This window comes from Cyprinodon tularosa, unplaced genomic scaffold (genome assembly GCF_016077235.1).
Source record: "Cyprinodon tularosa strain WSP-4 unplaced genomic scaffold, ASM1607723v1 ctg691, whole genome shotgun sequence".
Taxonomy (NCBI): Eukaryota; Metazoa; Chordata; class Actinopteri; order Cyprinodontiformes; family Cyprinodontidae; genus Cyprinodon; species Cyprinodon tularosa.
Window position 1 is genome coordinate 434,530 of NW_024039442.1, and position 23,007 is coordinate 457,536.

Sequence of the window (23,007 nt, forward strand, 5' to 3'; positions counted from 1 at the left end):
AAAAAAAAATATATATATGCAGTTCTTGTGTTCCTTTGGTCGCTCAATTTTGTTTTGTTTGTTTTTTTCCAAAATTAAAATGTGATGCAGAACATCTGAGTACCTTTATTGTAAATACAGTGCATATGAAACACTGAGTTGAACTAAGCACTCGCAAAACTCTGCCAAGGATATTTTCAGTGGCAAAATCATACTGATTGTACATTATATGAGAGGCCCACAGTGAATTAAGTGGCTTCTTTAAGTGCAAATGTTATCTTTGTTGTTTTTGAAAGAAAAATATTTCCTTTTCTCTCAATGAATGCAGCCTAATTTACGAGATTCACAAATTTCAGCAACCAACATTATGAAATGATAATCAAAACAGGTCAAAAATGGAATATTAAAATATGTACAATATACCAGATGCAGATACAATATTTTTATAACAGCTAGTTCAATCTGAAAAACTCACACAAAGAGAAAAGACAATTAGAAGAAATGTATTGTACAATTACTTTGTCTTTGGTGCTCAGACCTCGGCAGGAAACATAGCGTTAATTTTGATAGATATGCATGAACAGGTGCAAAGAATAGGGCTGCCATCCCCCCCCCCCCAGGCCTGAAACTGGTGGTGGAGTGGAGATAGATGAAGTTGGTCAGTCTGTAGACTGCTAGTTAGCGAGACGGTATGCTGAGCTTTATGGGGAGATCCAGTGGACTGCGTGGGCTGATACTAGAGCTTCACTCAGTGACCTGGAAAATGGAAGTCCAGTTGGATAACACAGGTTGAGAGAAACTGTCCATGATGAGCAAGCATGAAGCGACAGTGGAGAGAAAAAACTAACTGTTGGGAAGAAACCTCTGGCAGAACCAGGCTCAACATGGTGGTCTTCTGCCGGACCGGTTGAGATGAGACAGGGAACGCAGTAAGAGTCCAGGAGGAATGACACTCTGATGAAGCTTTAGCCACGATGGTGGAGGAGGGGCTGGAGGTGGGTTGAAACGCAGTCATCTGAATAAAGTCACACAGCACAACCACCGCCTGCGCACAGGAGCAGACTAGTTGTGCATCAGAGGCCTTTTAAGATGAACTTTGGATGGCGATTGGTGGAGGTGTGTTTCAAAGCTGATTAGCTGTGTCGCAGGAGGATGTAGGAGAGCAATGAGTTTCTTCAGTTGAACTTCTGCCTTTGCTCCAATTAAATCCAAGAGACTGTTGGAAACATCAATTATCTAACCAGGTGGATCTTTTTACCTTGATGAATCTACATCCTCTCCCCACTCTGCTGCATGCATGGAGTGACAGAACAAGATTCCCATGGTCAGAAATAACTGACAGCTGATGGATAACTGCAACAGAATATTACCTTTTGCATGTTAGTAGATATTATAAGGAGGTCATTCACAAGGTACAGTATCACATTCATAGACCTTACATCTTCCTGTGAGCCCCAGCTCTTGAATCAATTCAGTGTTCAGCAAATGCAAACTACATCTTGAGTCCAGATGTTCTTATCAAGACCCAAAGAAGACGCCAACTCACCAGAACCGTACACTTCAGTTAATGATAACCAGTTTTTTGTTTTTATGGCTGTGCTCACTCCTTAGAAAGTTTAGCACTTTTAATAGCCATATTAATTCCTGGGCAGGTAATTCTAAATCAAAAGTGGAGTTAATTTTTGATTGCATAAGCTGCTCTTTATGCTCAATCTTAAAACACAGTTTTGTGGATGTATTGTAATTGCCTTCCTAATTTAACATTAGCTACAAGAAGCAATCATGAAATTATGAGTTTAAATGGAAAACATTTAAAGAGCATATGTTAGTTGTTGAAATACTAATACCATTTCATAAAAGAAAAATAAGATATTTAATCAGAAGCATAAGATGTCTGCTTCCTTTTCACCAAACACATGCCACCCATAGCAATAACCATACTTTATGACTTTTTATAAGGGTTATTTGTTCATTTTATTTATTTATTTAAGATGGGTGCAGTTGTCCCATGTTGAATGGCACACACCTGCTCTTGCCCTGCTGGGTCTTTAGATGAACAAAACAACATGGGTGAGGATAGATTTGTTGTAAGTGGTTAACAAATAGTCTTTTTAGAGTTTATCATTGAACTGCAAATTATGATACCATAACAAGGCAGTGTTGCAGCTTAACTCTAATGTAATACACATAGTATCTTTAAGATATATGAAGTATAGAGTGCTATAGTGTGAGTCCTGTCATTTTAAACTGGATTTGGAGTCAACAGGTGCTAGCGCTCATTATCATTTGAGGTTTTTCTGCATAAACTTTGTTGGCATGAAACGGGTCAAAGATAAATTAGCCAGCTGCGCTTTTCTTTTATAACTTTACTCTGTTTAGACTTAGAAGACTCATTAAAGAGCATCAGAATCCAAATTCCTACTTCAAATCTCAGTTTCTGGAAATGTTTCTGCATTTATTTTTCATATTTTTCATTTAATGAAGAATCTCTTTTGTCATTATGCATAATGACATTTTTGTTGAAACACTCACAATGAACATGGTTGGAACACAGACAAAATTTAAAAAGTTTTAAGAGGAAAGAGCATCCTGAAAAGCCTTTGGGACTAAAAGAGTAAGAGATGAAACACTCACAGTGATTATCATCTGTTTTATCTATCTGTTTATCCATGTCTACAATGTGATATTCCGCACTGGATCCATGTTGGATATGTTCCTGCAATACATCCAACAACAGCGCACAAGAGCTCCTCAACATATTAGAAATATATATCATTACTGTAATATCAATGTGTATAATATTTACATTGCAAATAACTTTTTAATATAGTAATGCCTTGCTATATATTATTATAACTCTCATTCCAGAACAAGGTATTTTCTCCTGCCTTGGAACGTCAGTTTGGCACTAAACGTTGACTTCCGTTTTGACCTGTTTATTAGACCCTGCACTCTTCAGTAGTGTTTGTGCGACCTACGTTTTCAGATATTGCTTTTGATGATGAAAGGGAGCATGAATTAAAATGCAATTAAAAGGAGCACTGGGATGTTCAATATTTTTACTGGTAGACTTAAATTATTTAGTAATTGAGAGAGTAACGCAAACCAGTAGTAATGGATATCAATAAAAATACGTACTATACTATAAGATTGATATATTGTAAAATGGATATAAGTTTGCTTAGAGGCTTTTCTGTTCCTTTTCAAGGCATTTCCAACATTATGGGGAGGCTGCAATTGGACCTGTGCACCTGTGGCTGGATTCTTTTGTTGAGAAATAACAGGCGAACAGTCAGTGGTGAACAGAGGGAGATATGTATAAACATATTTAGCCAATTTTAGCATAACTGAACTGGTAAGAAACATGTTTACCTGCAGAAGGGTTCTTACCCGAGGTTGGTTTAAAAAGATACTCCAAAGGTTAATGACGCAGAGGGAGAAGAACAAACAGCACTGGAGCAGATGTGAGTAAAAATGTGTTGTGTTATTGTTTGTACTTGTAGAAAATCTGAAAAGAAAAGTCAAAATATGAAAAAAATACTGTGAGATGATCAAAAGAAGAAAACTGCTTTAGATATTTATAGTTTCAAGGGCGATGTGGAATTATTAGTCGAGTAATCAGTTAGGGGAAACCTAACTGATTACCCAGGTGTGGTTTAATCTACAATCTTCATGGGAAGACCTGCAAATTTAGCTTTTATTGAATAAAACAAAACATTTTTTCTTCCCCTGCGAAACATGTGGTACTAAGACATTAAGGGTTATGAACTGCAGTTGGAGAGCCTTGATCCATAACATACAGGATAGGGTGTCCTTGGGAGAACCGAAGGAAAGCATTGCAATAAAGGAATGGTCATCTGTACTGAAAATACTTGCTCTTATCTTTGGCTTTCACGGTGCAATTCTTTCTATAATGTCATCAGCATCTTTAAATGTATTACAGCTTTTTTCATAAACGTGGTGAATTGTTTTTTTATCCTAAACTAAACAAATGCAATATGATTATCTAGTGATGTAAAATTGCACGTTTATTTATCAATCGCAAATACAGATATGCTCCGTCTATCCACTGGTATTCAAAATTATAAAAACAGACGGACTCATTAGTCATTACATTTATAATACAGTTTAGCTTCTACACGATCAATGTGCTACGGGAGAAGACTTAAGAAGGCATTTTTCTTAAATCCATGACAACTTTTCTCAAGATTTTCTCAGGAAAAAACACATTCCTGAATTGAAGTTAAAAGACCTAAAGAGTTCACAACAGAAATTGCAACCTTTGTCTATAAAATTCACAATGATATTCTGGCTGGGCACAAAAAACGGTAGGGATATTGTATAAGTTGAATCTTTGTTCTGCAATCATAGAATAGAGACTCTGTTTGCAACAGCTGAGGTCCAGTAAGGTACTGTTGGTCCAAACACTATAGCTGAGACATTGATGGAACTGTCTGCAGCTCCTGGTTCTCTATTCACTTTTAGACTCTGTGTGTTACATCTATACAGCAAAGCTGGCTCTTTTTTTTTAAATGCTGATAGCCATCATTATAGGAGTTGTTTATATAATGTGGTAAAATGTTGCTTTTTCTGAAAAATAAGATTTACATAGAAAGACTTGTTTCCATAACTACTGAGGGAACAGGATAAAGGTTTAAGCTGCTGAATGACATATGTAGGGACCACTTTTTATCATTCTGCTTCTTTTTATCTGTATTCACCCATTCTGTAGTATTTGTTATTTCAACCCCTAAGTAAATGTTCTCTCTGTTTTTTTCATGATATTAGATTAATCTGGTCTGTTTCTGTTTGTCTGTAACTCAATAGTAGGGTAATGTATTAGCTGTGCTGCTTGCATCAACACTTTCAATTATAGATGATAGAAATGGGCTTGTTTTCAAATGTAGTCCTGTTTCTCTCCTAGATATAGTGATCGGCTCAGTGTCTACTATGACTCAAGCCTCTTTCCCACTAAAATCAGAGGTTTAATGCTGGTACAGTATTCAAATATGGGTTGACATCAGTTAGGGAAACAATTAGCATTTGGATCCCTTCCATTGGCAAAAAAAAGCATGGGTCCACCCCCTAGCGAGCAACCTGCGACTGAAATCAGGAAAGTAAACGATGGAGAGCAACATGTAAGGAAGTCAGGGCTTAGTCAGTGTGCGTTATTGTATCGCTCTCTTATAGGGGTCGGCAATTCCACACTGCAAAAACAATCCAGAAATAAGTAAAAAATTGCTTAAATTAAGTATATTTAGCCTTAATTTGAGCAGGTAAATAAGATGATTTGCCAATGGAATGAGTATTTTCACTCTTAAAATAAGATAGTTAGATAATATTTACTTGAAATAAGACGATAAAATAGTTTTTTCTTATTTTAAAAGGAAATTGTCTTGTTCCATTGGCAAAGTGTCTGTTTTACCTCCTCAAATCAAGGAAAAACACACTTATTTTAAGAAAAAATAACTTATTGAGGTTTATATTTTTTGCAGTGCGGTATCCTGTACCTTTTAGATCCATCCTTGGTCCAGCACACCTGAATCAAATAGCTGAGTTACCTCCTCAGCATGCAGTAATTTCCTCTTGGGTCTTTTCAGTCATCTAATTATTTGATTCAGGTGTGGTAAACCAAAGGCACATCTAAAAGTTGCAGGATACCGGCCCTCAAAATTGTTCACCCCTGCTCCATCATCTGTCCCAATCCCTCTTACTAGTGCTACGAGATGTTTATCAAATGTAAACAGAGTTGTTTTGGCTTGTTAGATCAGGTGCAACCGGCGCAGCATTTTGACATAGGTTGCGCTCAATGGAATCACATAAATTAGCGGGTCAACCCGGTTCTGGTGTTCCCACAGCGTGCTGATCAGAGCTGAGGCAATTTTAACACCAGTGACTTCTTTGATCCAGGTAGACACTTGTCAGTGAGCTGTTCCCACTTCCACTAAAAGCTGATTCTTTCCATGTTTAAACTTTTTTTTTTGGCCAGTGGGAAAGGGGCATAACTGTATGTGCTCTTTTTTAACCCTTTGACATAAAAAAACTACTGTCTCAGAGCTCATCTGCTTAACTTTTCTCTTTCCTAAACAGAGTCCCCTGATGAGCTAGTTACTGTTACCTTTTTAAAAAAAAAGAAAGTATTTAGGGTCAATGCTTCTATGTCCCTATTGTATGTCTACCAGCTGGAAGCATCCTTGGTAGGAGGGATTGTTGTAGAGTTAGTGATGCCGACATGCCAGAGAATATCTTCTTTCTCATTAAGAACACGTGCTATGCGTACGGCCCCATCTTCCAACTGGGGCCACATTTTCAGCGCGGTGGAGAACAAACCCAAAGGATTGGCACACTGTTGCACATATGCTCTATACCATGAAGCAGAGAGAAAAGACACCACCTGTAATATGACCGTGGAATGATCTTCACCTCTTGAAGTCTGACCAGTTGGTCAGTGTGCGTGCAGGCAGGCGCTTTCTTGCAGAACTACTGTAGATGAGATATTAACATGTCCTACAAGCAACATCACGAGCAAGAGAAAAAAAAGCAAAACTATTTTTGAAATACAACTTTGTGTCATGAAAAACTAAGTTGTCACTCATTAGGTGGAGATAATATTTCCATTTTCAGTCTAGAATGGAGAATATTTTCCCTGATGAACTTTTGTTGAATGCCTTGAAAACACTGTACGTATGCATTCAACTCTGTTGAAAAAGAGTGGCAAAAAAAGACCTGTTGGTGGCCATCTATAAGCTATAAACTTTAGGTGAGATATAGTTCAATTCAGTTCATTTATACACCACCAATTCACTACACATCATATTAAGGCACTTTACAGAGACAATATCCGCAGATCATACAGTCAGATTAGTTCAAAGTTTTCTATCTAAGGAAAATCGGCTAATTGCATCGGCTTATTAACTCAAAGGCAATCCATCACACCAAGCAAGCTTGTAGTGAGAGTTAGGAGGAAAATTCCCTTCTAACAGGAAGAAACGGCTAGCAGAATTAGTCTCAGATTAAGAGGCAATCTGCCAAGACTGACTAGGGTTCAAGGAGACAGAAGTGGACATACTAAAAGGAACAGATTTCACATCACATCTCTCTCCATTCCAAATATATCATATGTAAAAAATTATATGATATAAAATTACGTGTTGTTAATCTGCGCTATATAAATAAACTGAATTGAAATTAAATTAAATTGAGGGTGAGGGGCGGGGGTGGTGGTGAGGGAGGCTTCCAAATAACATTTCGCTTAGGGCCCCAACTTGGTCAGGGGGATAACTGCTCATTGTGATCAGCTGGTCATAGACAGGAAACTTTTTACCAATCTGACAATGGTCTGATCGGATTGTCTGTGTAAACTGCCTTGAGATGACGTGGTTTGAATTGGTGCTGTAGAAATAAACTTAACTGAGATGAACAGGATTAGGACCACCAACTCCCTCAGCGTCTTTGAGGGTACTACACAGCATTATAAGTTGATTTTTATGGGTACTCATGAGCCAGAGGTAAGCAGCAAGTCAAGTAAAGAATACATCAAAACCTTAGATAATGACTAAGTAAGGCAAACTCTGACACAGGCAGACTTATTAAAAACAGGTTTATGACTCACATTTAAAAGGGAAAGACTTGACTCTAAGGATACAAGCACAAATTTATAACCCTAATAGAAAAATGAGACCTTTTGCTGAAGTTGATGAGTCACTGGACGGTACACTACACAGTGCTTCAGAGACAGTTGGATGTGTTGTATGTGGTGCAGTTGTTAAAACCAACTAAAAAGGAGTGATGGTTCTTTACTTTGATCAACTAGCATCTGGCTTCCTCTGTAGGTGAATCCAAAGTGCAGGCTCAACCTAAGCTTTGTGCACCTCAAAGTAAGATGACAACTTCAGCAAAAGAAATGGGGGACAGCTAGCAACCTAAATGGGGCTTTCTAAAATGTTCTCTTTAGCTTATATGAACAATGTGGTTTTTGAACTATAAAAAACAAAAACTATTTTCTACATTAAAATAAAGAGATTAATGTTATTTCATATATTTAATGAAGGTTAACAAGACATTGTAATTAGCGATCCAAATATGTATATACACAGCATTCTACACATACTTCTTTTAATTATGAAAAAGTTATAGTTATCATTTTTGATAAATTAAGATGAAGTTGCTTTAAATGTCATGGATATAAATATGATGGATAATATATTATGGGGATTTTTCAGGTATGTGGAAGGAGAACCAGAGGCAGAAGAATCCAAAATTAGTAAGTAAAAATGATCAGGGAGATGATGGGGGGGGGGGGAGAAAAAATAGAGCCTTAAGAATGGCGGGGTAAAGCGATGGAAGGAAATGTGGGAAAAGAGGGAAAAGAGGAAGTGTAAAGAAACAATAAGTAAGTGTCCAGCTACTACAGGTAAACTCCAGTAAACATGGGTCTTATGGAATGTAATTTATTATTGCACACCATGTTACATCAGGATTAAAAGCACAAATAAAATAAAATAAATAACATCTAGGCTAAAAACTAATTAAGAAACAAGATTTAACTCTAACAAATCATAATATTTAGACTAATGCCTGTAATTACATTTTAATTTACAGAATACAATTAAGCATTTTTATCTGTAATGCACTCTATGAAAACTGACGTTGTTGATTTTTCCCAATAAATTTTTTTAAAGCCTTATGTAATGCTTTATTGAGTCTTTACACATCAATTTTAAATATAAATATGATGCACTAATTCATTTAGCACTATGTAGTATACATTTGTTATAAAATATCTTCTCTAAACCTCAAAGAAAAAAACACTTGCCTTCAAAACAAAGGTCACTAGGTCATTAGATCACTGTCTCACTTGTGATTTTAGGTTAATGTATAAATCCTGTGACGACAGGTCTATACATACACTATATTGCCAAAAGTATTTGCTCACCCATCCAAATTATTGGAATCAGGTGTTCCAATCACTTCCATGGCCACAGGTGTATAAATTCAAGCACCTAGGCATGCAGACTGTTTTTACAAACATTTGTGAAAGAATGGGTCGCTCTCAGGAGCTCAGTGAATTCCAGCGTGGAACTGTGATAGGATGCCACCTGTGCAACAAATCCAGTCGTGAAATTTCCTCGCTCCTAAATATTCCACAGTCAACTGTCAGCTGTATTATAAGAAAATGGAAGTGTTTGGGAACGACAGCAACTCAGCCACGAAGTGGTAGGCCACGTAAACTGACGGAGCGGGGTCAGCGGATGCTGACGCGCATAGTGCGAAGAGGTCGCCAACTTTCTGCAGAGTCAATCACTACAGACCTCCAAACTTCATGTGGCCTTCAGATTAGCTATAGAACAGTGCGCAGAGAGCTTCATGGAATGGGTTTCCATGGTCGAGCAGCTGCATCCAAGCCATACATCACCAAGTGCAATGCAAAGCGTCGGATGCGGTGGTGTAAAGCACGCCGCCACTGGACTCTAGAGCAGTGGAGACGCGTTCTCTGGAGTGACGAATCGCGCTTCTCCATCTGGCAATCTGATGGACGGGTCTGGGTTTGGCGGTTGCCAGGAGAACGGTACTTGTCTGACTGCATTGTGCCAAGTGTAAAGTTTGGTGGAGGGGGGATTATGGTGTGAGGTTGTTTTTCAGGAGCTGGGCTTGGCCCCTTAGTTCCAGTGAAAGGAACTCTGAATGCTTCAGCATACCAAGACATTTTGGACAATTCCATGCTCCCAACTTTGTGGGAACAGTTTGGAGCTGGCCCCTTCCTCTTCCAACATGACTGTGCACCAGTGCACAAAGCAAGGTCCATAAAGACATGGATGACAGAGTCTGGTGTGGATGAACTTGACTGGCCTGCACAGAGTCCTGACCTCAACCCGATAGAACACCTTTGGGATGAATTAGAGCGGAGACTGAGAGCCAGGCCTTCTCGTCCAACATCAGTGTGCGACCTCACAAATGCGCTTCTGGAAGAATGGTCAAAAATTCCCATAAACACACTCCTAAACCTTGTGGACAGCCTTCCCAGAAGAGTTGAAGCTGTTCTAGCTGCAAAGGGTGGACCGACGTCATATTGAACCCTATGGATTAGGAACGGGATGTCACTTAAGCTCATATGTGAGTCAAGGCAGGTGAGCAAATACTTTTGGCAATATAGTGTACCTCTAAACTGAGTTTCTATGGTTAAAAAAGGGGGTCTGCCACATTAGGAGCAGCCTTAAGTCACCAGAAGGTCTTTTGGTCCTCAGAAGTTTAGTAAATATTCCGAAAACTGTTCTAAATAGATCAAATAAACAAGAAAAAACAAACCCCCACACACCCTCACACAGACACACACATATGCAACCCCCCAAGGTATTTGTGGAAATACAAAAAGGACATCTGCTCTACAAACATGCTGATCAATCATAATGAAATATTACAACTGTCCCTTTCATTGTGCAAAATGCCGGCATTACAAACAGAGTCAATGCAGGGAAAGAAACCCATCCATTATTGAACATTTTTACTAAAATGCTACATTTCAGATTTATCTGTAAGGTAGTCACCCCTAGCAAATGTACTTAAACTGAACACAATTTTTGTTATATTCTTCAACCACTATTTTAGTCAAAATAAATAATTATCATGTGCTCAAGGTACAACTAAAGGAATTTAGTAAATTTAGTCAAACTAAACACTAAAGGGATTTAGTCAGTGTCATAATGTACCAGAGGTCTGTTTCGCAAAGCAGATTTACTGAAAAAGTTTTCTAAACCTTAAAACAGGGAAACTCTGACTTTTCCCATTCACAAAGAGAGTTTCCTCAATCTCAACCATAGTAACATTCTCCTCAAAGCTAACCTGGTCGGTAGCAGGACTTCTTCAGTAAACTCAGTCCTCTGTCTCCGCTCTCCTTACAGTCAATCACACTGCTTTATTTCCCGATTTAGTCCGATTTTTGTCATAGTTTTGTGCATTAAAAAAAAATCTATATAAATATTTATATATATTTAATTCACTAGGTTCGTTAGACACATTAGGCTTGGTTTAAAAAAAACTATTGAATGGTTGTTTGATGAGGATCTTATTAAAGAGCAATCAGCACTTTTTCACAGAATTAAATATTTGTAGGTAGAGGATTCTACAATTGACCTGTCCAGGCAATACCCTGCCTCTCGCCCATTGACAGCTGGAGATAGGCACCAGCACCCCTCGCGACCCCACTTGGGAGTAAGCGTGATAGAAAATGGATGGGTGGATGGATACTACAATTTAGTTGACAAGGCATGACTTACTTGTTTTTGATAATAACTGAAATTTAAAGATCGCAGAAAAGGAGAAATTTACCTCTGCATTTAACCCATCCCATTGTGTGGCGCCTTGGCAGCAGTGGGGGGTTAAGGGTTTTGCTCTTGAACCCAGAGTTCAGGCTGTGAGGATCAAACGGGGTACTTGCACTCCTCTCAGAACACAAATACACTGCTCTTACCCACTAGGCCAACACTCCTCTTTTGGTTTGTTCAATATGAGCGAGATGTGGATGATCTTATTTTTAACGAGTCATACACTATATTGCCAAAAGTATTTGCTCACCCATCCAAATTATTGGAATCAGGTGTTCCAATCACTTCCATGGCCACAGGTGTATAAATTCAAGCACCTAGGCATGCAGACTGTTTTTACAAACATTTGTGAAAGAATGGGTCGCTCTCAGGAGCTCAGTGAATTCCAGCGTGGAACTGTGATAGGATGCCACCTGTGCAACAAATCCAGTCGTGAAATTTCCTCGCTCCTAAATATTCCACAGTCAACTGTCAGCTGTATTATAAGAAAATGGAAGTGTTTGGGAACGACAGCAACTCAGCCACGAAGTGGTAGGCCACGTAAACTGACGGAGCGGGGTCAGCGGATGCTGACGCGCATAGTGCGAAGAGGTCGCCAACTTTCTGCAGAGTCAATCACTACAGACCTCCAAACTTCATGTGGCCTTCAGATTAGCTCAAGAACAGTGCGCAGAGAGCTTCATGGAATGGGTTTCCATGGTCGAGCAGCTGCATCCAAGCCATACATCACCAAGTGCAATGCAAAGCGTCGGATGCGGTGGTGTAAAGCACGCCGCCACTGGACTCTAGAGCAGTGGAGACGCGTTCTCTGGAGTGACGAATCGCGCTTCTCCATCTGGCAATCTGATGGACGGGTCTGGGTTTGGCGGTTGCCAGGAGAACGGTACTTGTCTGACTGCATTGTGCCAAGTGTAAAGTTTGTTGGAGGGGGGATTATGGTGTGGGGTTGTTTTTCAGGAGCTGGGCTTGGCCCCTTAGTTCCAGTGAAAGGAACTCTGAATGCTTCAGCATCCCAAGACATTTTGGACAATTCCATGCTCCCAACTTTGTGGGAACAGTTTGGAGCTGGCCCCTTCCTCTTCCAACATGACTGTGCACCAGTGCACAAAGCAAGGTCCATAAAGACATGGATGACAGAGTCTGGTGTGGATGAACTTGACTGGCCTGCACAGAGTCCTGACCTCAACCCGATAGAACACCTTTGGGATGAATTAGAGCGGAGACTGAGAGCCAGGCCTTCTCGTCCAACATCAGTGTGCAACCTCACAAATGCGCTTCTGGAAGAATGGTCAAAAATTCCCATAAACACACTCCTAAACCTTGTGGACAGCCTTCCCAGAAGAGTTGAAGCTGTTCTAGCTGCAAAGGGTGGACCGACGTCATATTGAACCCTATGGATTAGGAACGGGATGTCACTTAAGCTCATATGTGAGTCAAGGCAGGTGAGCAAATACTTTTGGCAATATAGTGTATTTGTGAATTAAGTTTATGTTAGGGTTAGGGTTAGACAGATATTGATAAATGCTAGGGCTAGGTTAAATGTCAGGGTTAGGCATAAATGAAGCAACTAAAATAACTTTAAGTCGATGTAAAGTCTTTATATGGAGGTGTGTGTTTGGAGGGTGTGTGTGTGTGTATGCGAAACATTATGAGGATACATTGGATAAATTTAGTGTAAATAGGTGTTATGGTTAAGTATGAATGGGTCACCGTGAAGCTGTATAAATTAATGGAAGTCAATGAAAAGACCCTGCAAAATAAAAAAACAAAAACGTAGGTTTTTGGGGTAGGGCAGAATGATTTTCACCATTGATAATCATTTTGCACAATTTTGTTACATTAAAATAATTTATTTCAGTGTATTGTGTTGGGACTTTTTTGTTGGCATACAAAGTATAAATACTTTCTAGGGATAAATGGTTTTGTCATAAAAAAAGATATGCTCCAGATTACAAAAAATGCATTAGTTATTACGTTTTGTTTTCTGCTATTTTGTAAATATTTTTAATTAGATTGTAGAAAAGGCGTAAAGTGTAGAGAACTCAGTAATTCTTGTTGAATATGCTAAATATTAGGTATAATATATCTTTCACACTGTCAAGCTACGGTAAATGACAAAACAGAGAAACATGCTGTTCCATTATACAGATTTTTTTAAGGATAAAATTAGCTCAGTAGAGGTCCATTATTTCACACAGCATGGAGGCTATATATTTTTATATTTATTTATTTTCTTTTTTTTCAAGCATCAGTCAAGGTGACCCTCATTTTTCAATTGCGTGGCCCCAAGCCAACATAATATCAGTGGAGGCGGTGTGTGCTGCACAATGTGGGCATCAGGGATAGTAATAAGATATTTTATCCCATGTAGTGTGACATGATGAAAGACAGTGGATGAGTAGCCCGAGATGCCTTACTGTCACTGTGACAATGGTGGACAAATCTGCACCCACACACATTTCAGTGATAATGGGCATTTTTCAAACATGGTTGGCTTAGCACATGATAATTTTAGGTAGTTTTTTTTTTTTTGTTTGCGTGTCATTATCTTTGAAATTGATCATGACTCTATTTTGACAAAGACAAGTTTAAATTTGAAACCTGTGGTGACTGTTTTGTTTTTTTTATATGCAAAAGAAATATAAGTAAAATGAAACCAAACAGCATTTCTTTATTCAGTAAATAAATAACCAAAAATATAATTTAGCAAGCAAGCTATTTTTTCATAATCTGTATAAACGAGTCTAAGCCATGGCCAAAAACATATTTATTCTGTTCCTTTGCAGTAGTGTTGCTATAAATAAAATAACTGAAGATTATAACAAAGATTGATTTCATCAATACTTTCTACCCAATTTTTACCATTAATCTTTTAACACAGTCTTTCTTTGGCTGTGTAAAAGCAGTTCTATGCTGGATGTATTTGGAAGTGTTCACTAATTAGCCTGGTTTAATATTTTGGACTACCAAATGGGTCAGAGTCAGCTGGTATTCAAAATATCATGTAAACTAGTAGATGAACGCAAATACTTTTAATGATCAGTCTTTCAGCAACTGTTCATTAGCTGATCCAAAGACAAATTCTCTGCTGTTTTCTTCCTTTGGTTTCTCCATCAGAATATTTAGCCAGACTCACCAAGTTTAACAACAAACAGCTCAGGTAATAGATGTACATCTATCTCAGAATAGAGCAGAGAAAAACCTTTAGTAATGAAATAATAACAGCCTTTGGTAGGTTATCAGCATCCTTAACAAGCATGGAAGCTGACAAGAAAAAACTATGCTTACTAATGCTCACTCATAGGATTCCTCTATTACAGTTACACTAATAGGGATATTTCTCTAATAAAAAACCTTGGACCCATGTAAAACCAGCTAGTACAGGAAAATTCCATAATGAAACCCCGATACAGAATAAATCTAAGGCAAAAATTGACATTAACATCACAGCATTTCCATAACCCAGTGTTGGCTCATTTGTTGCTGTTTACTCAGGCTCTTTTAATTCTGTTTCTGCAAAAGGAAACAGTTAAACATGATTTTTTTAAACAGCTAACTTATTCAAACTGATTATGCTTCCTAGAAGCATAATTGTGCTTCCTACAAGTTAGAATAGGTCTATGGCCTATAAAACACATCTTCATTACATTTTCTGCACAAAACCTTGCACAAAAGGATAGTTCATCTCCTTAGTTCCTCCTTCCTAGAGCTCCTTTCACAATGAGCTGTTGTAGGGCTCTGTCACTTATATGCAAATAAGCTGTAGCTGGCTGCACCCCCCCAAACTCCATGTTTACACTTTCAATTTATACATGCGAAAATAGCTGCAAACAGATGCACAATGGTACAACCGTACATCTTTGACCACTGGAGCCTCCTTTAAAACCAGAAAATATGTAGCAAGAAGATTGTGAATGGTAAGTAAATAGCTTGTTATTTGCATCAGCTTGTGCTAAATGACAAATCACATTCATGAAAAACAGCAATACAAAACACATAAAACATCATCATTCTTACATTTCCATCACCTGCACATTTGCATTGAACAGTAGGGACAGAAAATTCTTTCAGTCAAAGTCTGTTGGTAAATCCTGCTATAGAATATTGGTGGTTTCAAAAAGAGTCCCTGCATAGGCACGTGTTGTTTATTGCAGCCCACAACATTTGTCTCTTTCAGCAGCCATTATACAGCACATACAGCAGTAGAAGCTGCTGACCAAACTTGTTCCTCTTCTAATAATGAAGTGGTCGGAGCTCTTTAGATTGCTACATGAGAGATTGGGCTCAGCTAGGGTAGCTGAGGGGCAATGGGTGTTGAATGTGACGTAATAATCAGAGTTTTAAAATGGATTGTTTTCCAGCAACAACAAAATATTACCTACCGACAAAAAAGGGTTTTAATGCTTTTTTAAGTAGTCTGACTGTTCCCACAAGTAGTACAGACCCAAATGGCAGCAAAAAAACATGCAATAGTTTAATTTTGTATAAATGGTCCCTTTTAAAGACCAAACTGATTTCAGCTGATAGGGTTAAATGGGCCTTAAAGCCAAAGCTGGTTTCTCAATTTTATAGTATTGTTATCATGAATAGCTCAGCATTTATATATATTTAAATGTTCACAGTTTATGTAATGACAGCTTAATTCTTAGGAAGTAATACTAGTAATACTCAGTTTTCTCAGTCATTGCAAAAACTTTTGGACTTCTCTTGATTCCTGCAGTTTCTTGTTCTAAAGGTGTATGATCTAAAGAGGTGATAACTGTAGAATATATCCATGTATAGTGATCAAATTTACTGATCATGCTGAAGAATATCCAGTAGTGAAAGATGCTCTTCTAAATGGAAAAAAAAAAGTTATGGCCAAAGGGAGCACTTTACTCAGAAGGGCACACTTCACTTTAAGTGCATCTCCTACTGGGTGTACAATGTATTTCATTAAGAAATAGAAATCCATGCAGGTCAGGGGTTCTATTAAGGCCCTCTCTTCCCTGAAGACTAACAACCACATACAGCTTACTTGGAAAATGCAGTTTAGTGCCTACCCACGCTAAAAGAAGGTGGAATTCAAGACATGATGCACAATAGCACTCCATGCAACAATTTTTGCCCACAGCATGCATTTCCTCTTTACAGGTGTAGCCATAAGGATGGAAAAACCTGTGTCATATAAATCCCATGTGAATACATGCATGAATGAGCTAAGATCTGTATATATTTAATTCATATTGATGTAACAGTTTTGATAATCAAGACTGTTTGTGTACCTCTTCCACATTATTGTTGTTATATATCAAGTTTTTAAGACTTAACTGGACACTCACAAGCATAGGCGATTTTTTTTTTTTTAAGTGTTTTGCACTGACTGAATGGTACATATCTACATGGGTGGTTCTAGACAGGGGCTAACAGGGGCCACTGCCCCTGTAGAGCTGGTCGGTGCTCCCATTAAAAAAATACAATGGCCCCATCCCCTGGCCTCCTGGTAAATTTGGTCAAGAAACAGACGTGTATCTAAAGAATAATATTTTCCTGATCCAAGTAGCATGCATATATGTATGCATATAACCCTATAAGAAAGGTTTAAAGAATAATAAAAAAAAGATAATGTTTAAGCTTTGTTTCCTATTTTAAAAGCATCGTAAACAAGATAAGTGTATTAATAGTTTGCTTTTCAAAATGTTTGCCTTTCTCCACACATTCAGCCTCAATTTCACTTCACTTTTTTTCTTATCAGTATGTCAGTTGTACTTTGAACTAACTTTAGCCATTTCACAGAACACAAGAGAAACCATAGATAGAAAAATTAAAGAGGAAGATGATAAAAAGGTTAAGTCTAAGGATGGAAACATCCGGATTGTAAATGTTTACTGTACTGAAGTTGATGAAATGTCAAGTTTTTGGCATACCTAGTCATACTGAAAAATGCCTATATAACAGCACGCTATTGCAAATTTCAACAGTGCTAAACATTAAGTTGAATGAATGTGAATTTTTTTAAGTCAAGAAAATAGCCACTAAAGACAACATTTCTCCACAAACTAATAAAGTATATCTTGTTTGGCCTTGTTTGTATTCTGGTTTTGTTATACAGTTTTGTTATAGATATTGTAAGATTTTGAAAGGCAGCTTGTCCAGCTCTTGCTGAGCATATGTTTAGTTCATCTTAACAGTAATAAATACTATCCATCATCTTTTTATACATTCAACAGTCAGCATCAAACTACTACCTTTTTATTTTCTATTTATTTATTCATTGTCACTAAGTTATTGTCTTTTTATTTACCATCTGTTTATATATTCATTTTTTTGTACAAAAAAAAAAATCAAATCTGTTTTATCTATCTCTACATTTATGAGTGAAAATATAGAAGAAGGAAATCAGCAGTTTATTTCAAGTTTTAAGATTTAATCATGGAGAAATGTCCAACATAAACACATCAGAATAATGGGCTCTTAATTAAATAAAAAAACATAAATAGTCACATCTTTCATACCTGTTTGTTGTTGACACCGAAATGAAAAAAATAATAAAAACGAAAGGATTTGCTTTTTGAATTAATGGGAAACAAGATGACAAGTAGTGGATATTTATTCCTCTTCAAAGACTTTGTGACACAGAAAAGAATAACAAAAGTGTCTTTGAAATTCAGTTCAACATTTGCCTCATATTAATACATACTTTTTATTTTTAAACAAAAAAAATAAAACTTGAGAAATCATAATTTGTCTCTTAATCAGACTGTTTTCACACCTCATACCTGTCAGCGCTTCTAAGCTGTTTGTCCTCATGGATTTTCAGAGGTCTTTAAGGTTGTGTGAGCTATTACTATTTTCTCTTGCCTTTGAGATTTTTATTGTTTTGCTATTCTTTTTATTTTTTTATTTTTCTTCTCGATATGTTTCAAGTCTATGCAAAATAACACAATCATTGCCAACTCAAAAGATGTAACCACAGTGTCTGAGGTACTTAATTTCTCTTCTTTTCTCTTTAACTGAGTGACGTTCTCAGGTGGATTTATATCAAGGTTCATGGCACTACTTAACAAAAAACTAAAGTAACAGACTCCCAGGCTGAGCTTTTGAGATGCTGCTTCTGCCTTACAGTTTCCTTTGCACATAATAAGCTTATATTAATGCTCTTTATGGGTTAAAATAAAAGAAGGTAAGCTCGTTAAATCCCAAAGAGATACTTTAGTTAGGCACTGTTTACCATTTTGTCAACATTCATGGTATTCTTCATAACTGTTTTGCTCTAAAAAGTCTACATACCTTGTGTAAAGGCCAGTGCTTCTGTAATTTTAGAAATAAGACTTGATTAATTGTTCAAAAACTTTTCCCACAAATAATTCAACATCCATGCTTTATAAAGCAGTAAAAAATAATAAAACCAACTAGAAAGAAAGGAAGATCAAACTACTATAAGACAGCTACATATAGGTGCACACCCTGGGAAATAATATTTTATTTGACAATCTAATTGTTCAATTTTAGAAATCCTAACCTAGTTTAGAAAATGACTGCTAGATTATTTAGAAAAATTTAGTTTCACAAAAAATAGCATTGTTTCGTTAATGTGATGTATGCTTGGAGCCACACTGATAGTGAACAATAAATCTCCAATTTTGCCTAAGTTTTATTATACCTTTATTTCTAATCCCAAGACATTTTTCAAGAATGTAGCCTGGTATAAAAAGGCTTGTTGAACTGCCCTGCTTTGTTCAGCTGTAAGGAGAAAACACTACAATAATAGATTCCATTATTTTTAGAACCATTGTGACTGTTGTCTTGCATCACAGCACCATTGTATATAAACATACAGACAGAAATATTAATTGTAAAATGAGCAGATGATGGCATTCCATGGTAACCAATGTTAACTGTTTAGTTTCAGGATTTGCTGTTGTATAAGGGCATTTCAACTTTGAAATGCAGTATCAATGACCCAATGGTAGCAATCTTTCTTCGCATTCATCTCCCCACATAATTATGGTGATTAAGATTTAGAAAGCCTACAATCTTAAGCAGTTTTTTGTTTGATAAGACACTTAAGATTTTTCTATCATTATTTTTTGCAATGTAAAGACTTGTATACCACACGATATTACAGTGTTATAAAACCCTCTTTATCATTGCGGTATGAAACACAAAAGGAAGAGTTTTCAGTCATATGTAACAACCAGGGTTACAAGCCCTACATAACCAAAATTCCTGCATTAGTGTTAATATTTTGGCAGTCTCCTTCTTGGTTTGTTTTGTAGCCATTTTTGAAGAGAACTCTTAATTTGTAATCTCACTGATGTACCACTAATGTTAAATTAAAAGGTGTCCATACAAATTTGTACTTTCGCAACCATGTAACTCATGATCCCAAATTATTGGATCAAAACAACCAAGTGTTTTGAAATCAGTTTGCAAACCTTTCAAAGCCTCTGTAAACTTAATATTTGAAACGGTATATAAAGTATATACTTCAGGTATTTACATTTAGATTAACAAAAATTCGATCTGACGTCATTGAAATGGTAATTTTAGAGACACAGACATTATAACGCTGTTTCAGCCACTCAATTATGCCTAATGCGGCTCCTGACTTCATCACTAGTTCCTGAAACGCTGCCCCTAATGTATCTATAAAGCAATTACCGTGTGCTCCAAGGATTAATGAATATAACTTGCTGTTTTGTGTATTTTTTTTTTCTGTAGATTTAAGTACCCATTAGTCACAATGGTCTAGAATTTGATAACACTGATCCTCCCGCATGACATTCAGCAGTGCAGGAAATAGCTTTCAATAGATTGAAAGAAAAGGAAAACAAGAAAAGTCAATAGTGTTTATAAACACAATCTTAAGGAAACTAATGTATATTCCTTGGGACAGTAATGCCTATAAGAAAATAAAACTGAAATCATTTAGAAACATGTCAGTTCCAACTGTTAATGTGATATTTTTGGCGTGGGTTGTGAAGTAGCACTAATGTGTACTGATATGTCGTTTAGAGTGCCTGAAAATAGAAAAATATTCAATGAGTGCAGTCTAAACACTTGCACTTTGACATAATGAGGAATGGTGTTGTCTCTTCAAATGTGTAATTTAAATCCTGAACAGATCTTTTGTACTAATCCTGTTTGTACTTTTAGGTATCTAAAATTGTGAAACTTTGAAAGTTTTACCCTAATCTTTACAAAAAAAATTATAGAAATAATTATGTTTTCACATTTGTAGGTAACAGGAGTCAAAAGCTTGTTTTTTTGGGTTTTTTTTTCAGAGAAGCAGAGGAAACTTTGATTAGTAAGACTTTTTTTTATGAGTGGTCGGATTTTTTAAATTATACTGTGGCTTGATTGAATAATCACTCTAGGCGATGTGATTTTCAGTGTAAACAAATGGCTTTATGGTTGAATACTCTGAGTTCAACTTGGCACAATCCAGCACTCTTCCTGCCAGAGTCTGAGCACACCCTGAGTCACAAATGATAATTACAATCTTTACTATAAATACTCAGCTGTGGCAGCAGTCTATGATTGATAACTGTACATTCATTTATGGATATGTGAAACATACAGCTAGAGGCAACAGTGATTTGTTATACCAAGCAACTGAGACTAAATGGTTTTGACAACACACTGTTGGCTGTTATACACTAAAAAGCTATAAAATTATAATCATTGATACAAAGATTGAACATGACGCAGAAAAGTACATAGAGAAACAAAGACAAAGTGGCATGGTAAAAGAAGTGCTGTTAAATAAAATTAATAGTGTGAATGGAAAGAGTAAACAGAAGAATAAGCCTTTTAACAATATTAATAACCGTACTATTTATACTACAAGAATAACTATTAGTAGTAGTAGTAGTAGTAGTACAACATGACAGTACAGTGACAGCAAAAAATCTAATCATCATTCAATGTAACTGTATATATATATATATATATATATATATATATATATATATATATATATATATATATATATATATATATATATATATATATATATATATATATATATATATATGTGTGTGTGTGTGTGTGTGTATATATATACTGTTTATCTATTCAGCAATAAATAAATAACAGCTCAGTTTTATCAGTTCATATTCATCATAATATCTATTTAACAAACACAAAAAAGAAACTTATAGTCATGATTCTGACAAAGTAACTGGTTCATGCCTTCTCTCCTGCCTGTTTCACCAGCCCTCAAACAGGTACTGTTGCCAGATTATCAAAAGTCTTAATGCAAGTAAATTTCCAGCGTTCCTTCCTTGCCTGCCTGCCTGATCACAACCTATGTTCTGCCCCAACAGATTCCTAATTTTCCCTTGCCAATAAGCAGGACAATCTCCTGCTTTAAGATCTTTGAACATCAACCATGTTTCTGTCTCCTGACATCGGCCTCTTGGTTCCCCCCTGTATCCACCCAGATGGTTCTGAGCCATCTTTTTTGCCCTTGTTTACAAATTTTGAAATGCTCTACAGATCTTGTCTTTCAGCCTTGTCTTCACGGTCTGTCCACTTTCTCCACCAGAGGGCGTACTAGATCTCCTGGAGCCGGAGCTGATTGCAACCACCTGTCGCTCATCTGCTCATCAGGAGATCTGTATTTAAGGAGGCAGAGGACTTATCTCCAGTGCCAGAGTGTTTGCCAGTTACGGTTAGCAAGCCTGAGCCAACCTGCCTGTCTGAATCTCTGACTCCCTGAAAACCAGAACCTGAACCTGATCTGTTTTCTCCTCTCTGCTTCCTAGATTGAACCTGTCTGAAACCTGAAACCCAGAAGAGGTCTTGCCTGTCTGTTCTCTGAAGAACCCTTGAAAATTATTCCTGTCAAAGACCTGGCTGCCCGCTCTCTGAAGAAACCGGAAGGGAAACTCTAATCGGTAATCTGCCAACACTTAAGCCTAAGCTCTGCCTCCGCCTAGCCCTCAGCCTGACGAAAGCCTCTGGACCCTCAAGGTTCCCACCTCAGCCGCTCAGCTCAACTCCTGTACAGGTACAGCCCTGCACACTCTCATCCGGCAAATTACCTGGATCTCCACTAACTCCTTTGTCCCCCTCTGCAGTAAACCCACTCGTGACCAGTCCTGGACCTGTTAACTCTGTGTGCATTTCAGAATCCACTTGTGACCAGACGAGTTCCCCTTGGGATCTGTTTATTTATTGTATTCCAACTTCTAAATAAACCTTTGAACTTTTATCCTGTCTCGGAGTGTTCTGCATGTGGGTTAGGCACCTGAAGCCAAACATGACAATTTCAGCTTCCTATTGGAAACAATCTATGAATTAGGCAAGGCATTTTTACATTTTTAGATATCCAGAATTACCGTCACAGATATCTATAACATCCCTCTGACTGTTAAAAACTGCAATTACGGTTACATGTCATTCAGTTTTGACAAGGCAAAATCCTATTACAGATATCTTGAGAAAGAGTTTTGACAAGGCAAAACTTGTGTTGTATATATTTTTTATGAATTTACAGTCTAGCGGTTATATCCTGAAATGGCTTTGCATACACTGGACACTAGGATAAATGTACACCCTGCTCATTTCACAGTGTAATCAAACTAGAGGAGATCTATCCGTTTTCCAGTTCCAGTTATGTGCTTAACTCACCTGGCCTCGACTTAACAAAGCAGGTCACTTTTCTATTTCTAGTGTGGAAATCCAAACAATGTAGATCAGTTCCTGGTCTGGCGAGAAC